This window comes from Piliocolobus tephrosceles, chromosome 16 (genome assembly GCF_002776525.5).
Source record: "Piliocolobus tephrosceles isolate RC106 chromosome 16, ASM277652v3, whole genome shotgun sequence".
Taxonomy (NCBI): domain Eukaryota; kingdom Metazoa; phylum Chordata; class Mammalia; order Primates; family Cercopithecidae; genus Piliocolobus; species Piliocolobus tephrosceles.
This window is the reverse complement of record NC_045449.1, coordinates 22,757,392-22,762,318: the sequence shown is the minus strand read 5'-3', so window position 1 is coordinate 22,762,318 and position 4,927 is coordinate 22,757,392. Positions and strand designations below refer to the sequence as shown.

At 54.8% G+C, this 4,927-nt stretch overlaps 1 long non-coding RNA gene across 1 annotated transcript; it reads right to left on the bottom strand.

Annotated features, from left to right (window-relative positions):
* Nucleotides 1-695: 695 nt before the first annotated feature.
* On the bottom strand, nt 696-1,534 carry LOC111520810. The gene is made up of 2 exons (XR_002724764.1): nt 1,034-1,534; nt 696-842 (listed from the first exon to the last, which is right to left on the bottom strand). It is a non-coding gene; the product is annotated as an uncharacterized LOC111520810 (long non-coding RNA).
* Between the last annotated feature and the right edge of the window lie 3,393 nt (nt 1,535-4,927).

The window sequence follows — 4,927 nt, the reverse complement described above, 5'->3', positions numbered from 1 at the left end:
GCCAGGAAGAGACAGGTGCACTGGGACTCCGAGCAGTCCTCCCTGAGGCAGGATCCATGTCCTCGCCCTCCCAGAGCTGGAGTGTGGAATCCACAGATTGGACTCATGGCAGTGGCTGGAACTCTCAGCTAATCTAGCCTCCTTCCCTTCCACAGCAGCTTGAATACTTCTTGTGTCCAGGATTTCACTACCTCTCTGGACAGCCCATTCTCTCCAAATTTCTGGACGGCAGCTCAGGCCCCTGCATGCAGCCGTGACTGCCATAGCACCAGAATTGTGCCTCCTTGCTGGGCTGATCCCCTGCCCCCAGGCCAAGGATGCTTTCGTATACATTTTGGTGCTCTGCTGCCTCAGGCACAGGAAAGCACTGGTGCACCTGGGGCAGGGTTGTCATGGGGCTGGGTTGGGCGGGTCTACAGGTACTGAACTGGGAAGAGTCAAGCTCAAGACTGCCACTTCACAGGTTGCCAAATGACCATAGAGGAGTCCCTGCCTTCCTCTGGTCACAACTTGTCCCTCTGTGAAGTGGAGAGGATGAGCTGAGTGACTGATGACCCCATGGACGTTCTGGATGATTTACAAGCACAGCCTGCTTTCCCCATTGCCTCTGCCCTGCCCTCCCCTTTCTCTCCATGCGTTTAGCTCTTCCTGCTGCCCTGCACCAGGAGTCCACAGAGACACAGAGATAGACTGTGGCTTTGACTTGCTTTATTGAGCCTGTGCGGGAACAAGGAGCCAGTTTCGGCCACAGCCAACAGTGCGGAGGGGAGAGCTGGGCTGGCACTGCCCATGGAGTGGTAGGAGGCAGGAGGTAGCATTACAGTTCCATCAGGCTGAGCTCCCTGTGAGGACAGGGTGGAACGTGGCAGTGTGGGGGGCAGGCCTTGTGCCGTCAGGAGGCCTTAGGCCAGCCCTGGGCCCCTGTTCTCCCTCTTCCACCCCCCCACCACACCTTTTAAAGCCCTGATTCAGTCCCACCATCCCCCTTTCAGCCCCAGGGAGCTGGACAGACAGGGCAGGGAGTCGAACTCACCTGGGGGCAGCAGCATGGGAGGACCCCAGTCTGAGAAGGCTAGCGTGTCCTCTTTGTCTTTTTCCCTATACATGGAAGCCCTGTGCCCAGGTGCCAGCCCACCTGTTTCATATCTGCCGGTAGGCACTCACGTGCCCAGGGCACATGGGCCCAGGCCTGGTCAGCACAGATGCTCTGTTTCCCCAAGAGTGGCCTGGAAGGGGCTGGGGCTGGAGATGGGGCTTGGGCTGGGGATAGGGTGTGGCCAGGAATGTGGAGTGGGCCCAGGGTCCCAGGGGCTGGGGTCTCTCTCCATGTCCATGGCACATGCCTAGGCTTGGTCAGCACGTTGATGTATCTATGGAGCTCAGCTGCATACTGGGCCATCTGCTCTGGCGTGGCATTGCCCCCTGGGTACAATGGCTCCTGCGGGGCTCCCCGGGCACCCAGCAGTGGCTGCAGCAACAGAGCCACACAGGTGGACAGGAGCAGCAGGGAGAGGCAGCAGCGTGCAGCAGCCATCTGGGGAGCAAGCAGAGGGGAGGTGGAGGCAGAAGAGCCCGCGCTGCAGATTTTCCTAAGCCCAGGAAGCAGGGCCCATCTACCCAGCCCCTTAGCCCATCATCCACTTCTCCAAGCCTGGGACAAGAGGGCAGAGAAAAGGCTCACTCTGAGCTGACTGCTCCAGCTCCTAGACACTGCCTTGGAGGCATGGAGAGCCCATCTTGTGAGCAGCCCAGCAGCCAGGTCCTCACAAGTTAGAAAAGTGTAGCAGAGAAAATGGGGACATGAGTCGTGGAGACACAAATTTCATGATATCCAGGGCCTCATGGCTCGGAGGCAGCAGTAGATAGTGGGAAATACCAGGTCACCCACAGGGTGCGGGACACGGAATGAACTGGGGAAGCAAACGACAGAAATCCATGGCCTTGTGGGTCTGGCCCTCCACTCATCTGTAGAGACAGATATGGGTCCTGAAGAAGACACTGTTGCCCATGTCATCCTGCACAGACCCGGCACAGACACTCACACAGGGACACATTCCAGTTCACAGCCACGCACACGAGTGCACACACACACTTGTCATCAGATGGCTTCTAGTGCGACAGGTCTGTCCAGATGCAGAGCAAGACCCAAGCAGGACCTTAGACCTTCAAAGGCCCCTGGCCCTGCAAAGCACCAACTCCTTCCCTCCATCCCAGGCCCCAGCCTGGGGGGGTCCTCCAGAGCCCCAAGCAGGCTGAGCCCACTTACCCAGAGTCAGGAATAAACAGCCACTGGACCAAGCAAGGACAGGTCCCTGCCCTCGGCTGGGCCGCTTCATACCCTCAGTCCCCTAGAGTCCTCGCCTCCTGTCAGCCTCTCTCACTCCACAGCCCTTACCCCCTCCTCCCACTGTCTCCCTGGTACTCCCAACGCCAGTACTGGGGCCAGAGATGGGAGGGGGACAGGGCAGTGCTGGAGGTGCCAGACTAGCAGCATAGTCGATAAAACTGGACCACAGCAAAAGTCTCCTGTGGGCCCCCATCGCTGACACCCCTTCCCTTTGGGCATCAGAGCAGGCTTGGTTCAAGAAAGATGGAGTTCTGGGACTTCAGGATGACTGAAAGGTTTTGGTCACAGGTCTTGGAGCTGGCCCTCACATCTCCCAAGGATCAACCGAAATCAAACGGATTCTCTCAGGACAGAAGATTGAGGCTGCAGCTGGAGCCTCCAGGATGAAGAATGGAAACTCAGGCCATCCTTTGCAGTTTGGAACTAGAACAAGGTGGGAACAGGGAAGGGGCCTCAGGTCCTCAGGCAAGGTGGAAAGGAGTGGGGTGTCAGGTTTGGAGAAAGCTGTTTGGTGGGTACATAGGATGCAGAAGGAGAACTAATGTGCCTGGGTTCAGGGGAAAGGTTGAGGGGGTGCCAGTTTCTGGGAGCCATCCCAGAGCCCCCATTCCAGGGGAGTGCTAAAAACCAGCATCATTTATAAAGCCTCACCTTTTCCAAAGTGCTCCCAGCTCAGTCACCTCACTAAATCCCTACAACAACCCACTTTACAGATTCAGGGTCCAAAGTCTGCTCAGAGATGTCAAGTAACTGGCCCCAGACCACACAGCTAGTCAGTGGGAGATCCGGGGTTTGGAACAAAATCTAACTCCAAAGTCTAACTCCAAACCTGAACTGTATTTTTTTCTAAGTGGGAGTGTCAAAGTATTGGTATAATTTCCCACTTTTTTGCTGAGAAACCTGAGGCTCACAGAGGTAAAGAGGCTTGCTCAAGATCTCATAGCTACCTAGGTCTCCAATTCTGGCTTAGATTCTCAACCCACTAATCCATCCCCACCAGAATCCCCCGAGTCTCCCCTGCCCAGCGTCTCTTCCCAACCCCAAGTCTCCTTCCCCTGCTCAGGCTAAGGTGGTAACTGACGGTGTCTGAATGACATGGTGACACCCAAGTAGGGAGCAAAGGACTTCTCACTGCTGACGTTCTGCTGTGCCAGATCAGGACACCAAGAAGTTGGTGGCGGGACTGTTGGGGAAGAGGGTGCCGGAGGTGAAACTCCAGGGATCTGTTAGGGTGAGCTCAGAGTCAGACAGACCTGGGTCCAAATACTGGCTCTGCCATTGCCTGGCTGAGCTAGGGAATGTAATTTCTTTAGCCTCTCCGAGCTTCACTTTTCCTATCTGTAAAATGAGCTCATCAAGTCCATCTCAAGATAAGCAGAATAAAGGAAGGCTCAGCGAACATCAGTGTTCTGCCTTAATCCTCTCAATTTTTTTTCTTTTCTTTTTTTGAGATGAAGTCTCACTCTGTCACCCAGGCTGGAGTGCAATGGCACGATCTTGGCTGACTGCGACCTCCGCCTCCTGGGTTCAAGCAATTCTCCCAATCAGCCTCCTGTGTAGCTGGGATTACAGGCATGTGCCAGCACAGCTGACTAACTTTTTATATTTTTGGTAGAGATGGGGTTTCACCATGTTGGCCAGACTGGTCTCAAACTCCTGACCTCAAGTGATCTGCCGGCCTCGGCCTCCCAAAGTGCTGGGATTACAGGCGTGAGCCGCTGTGCCTGGCTGATCCTCTCAATTTTGATTTCTGGTAACAAGAAGAGCAGTAATGCTTCACTGGACAACTCACATGCCACAAGGCAAATATGAAAGTCATTCTGTCTCAGCAAGCCTGGGTCTTTCTCTGGACTGAGGTTTTCCACTTGCAAAACAAGGGTGTGAACTGGTGGCTGGTCTCAGGCTGGCTTTGAGTTTGGCAGGTAGAGACTGCAGCTTACCCCCATGGGACACCAGGCTCCAACCCTTGTTAAAAGGGTTGGAGCTTCCACAGGACCATGGCCTAGAGGGAACTGTTCTGGCTGCTATTCACGTTGGGACCCAGCCCCACCTGACAGACATGGGTCTAGGGATTGACTCAGATGCCAGGGCCACTTATAGTTCTGTTCTGTCGCAGAGATAAACCTAAGTGCCTAAGAAATAACAGGTGCTCCACAAAAGTCAGCCAAACTACAGCTTTCATTTTCTCCTTTGCAAACAACAGATTCCTCTTCTGGGTCCTCTCAGAGATGTGGTGACAATCTAGACGTGGTAGTGGAGGTACTTTCTACACTGCCCGTCCATGTGTATTAGTCCGTTTTTCATACTGCTATAAAAAACTGCCTGAGGCTGGGCGCGGTGGCTCATGCTGTCATCCTAGCACTTTGGGAGGCTGAGGTGGGCAGATCACCTGAGGTCAGGAGTTTGAGACCAGCCTGGCCAACATGGTGAAACCCCGTCTCTACTAAAAATACAACAATTAGCCGGGTGTGGTGGCTTGGGCCTGATGTCCCAGCTACAGGGGTGGCTGAAGCAGAATTGCTTGAACCTGGGAGGCAAAGGTTGCAGTGAGCTGAGAGCACACCACTGCACCTCAGTCTG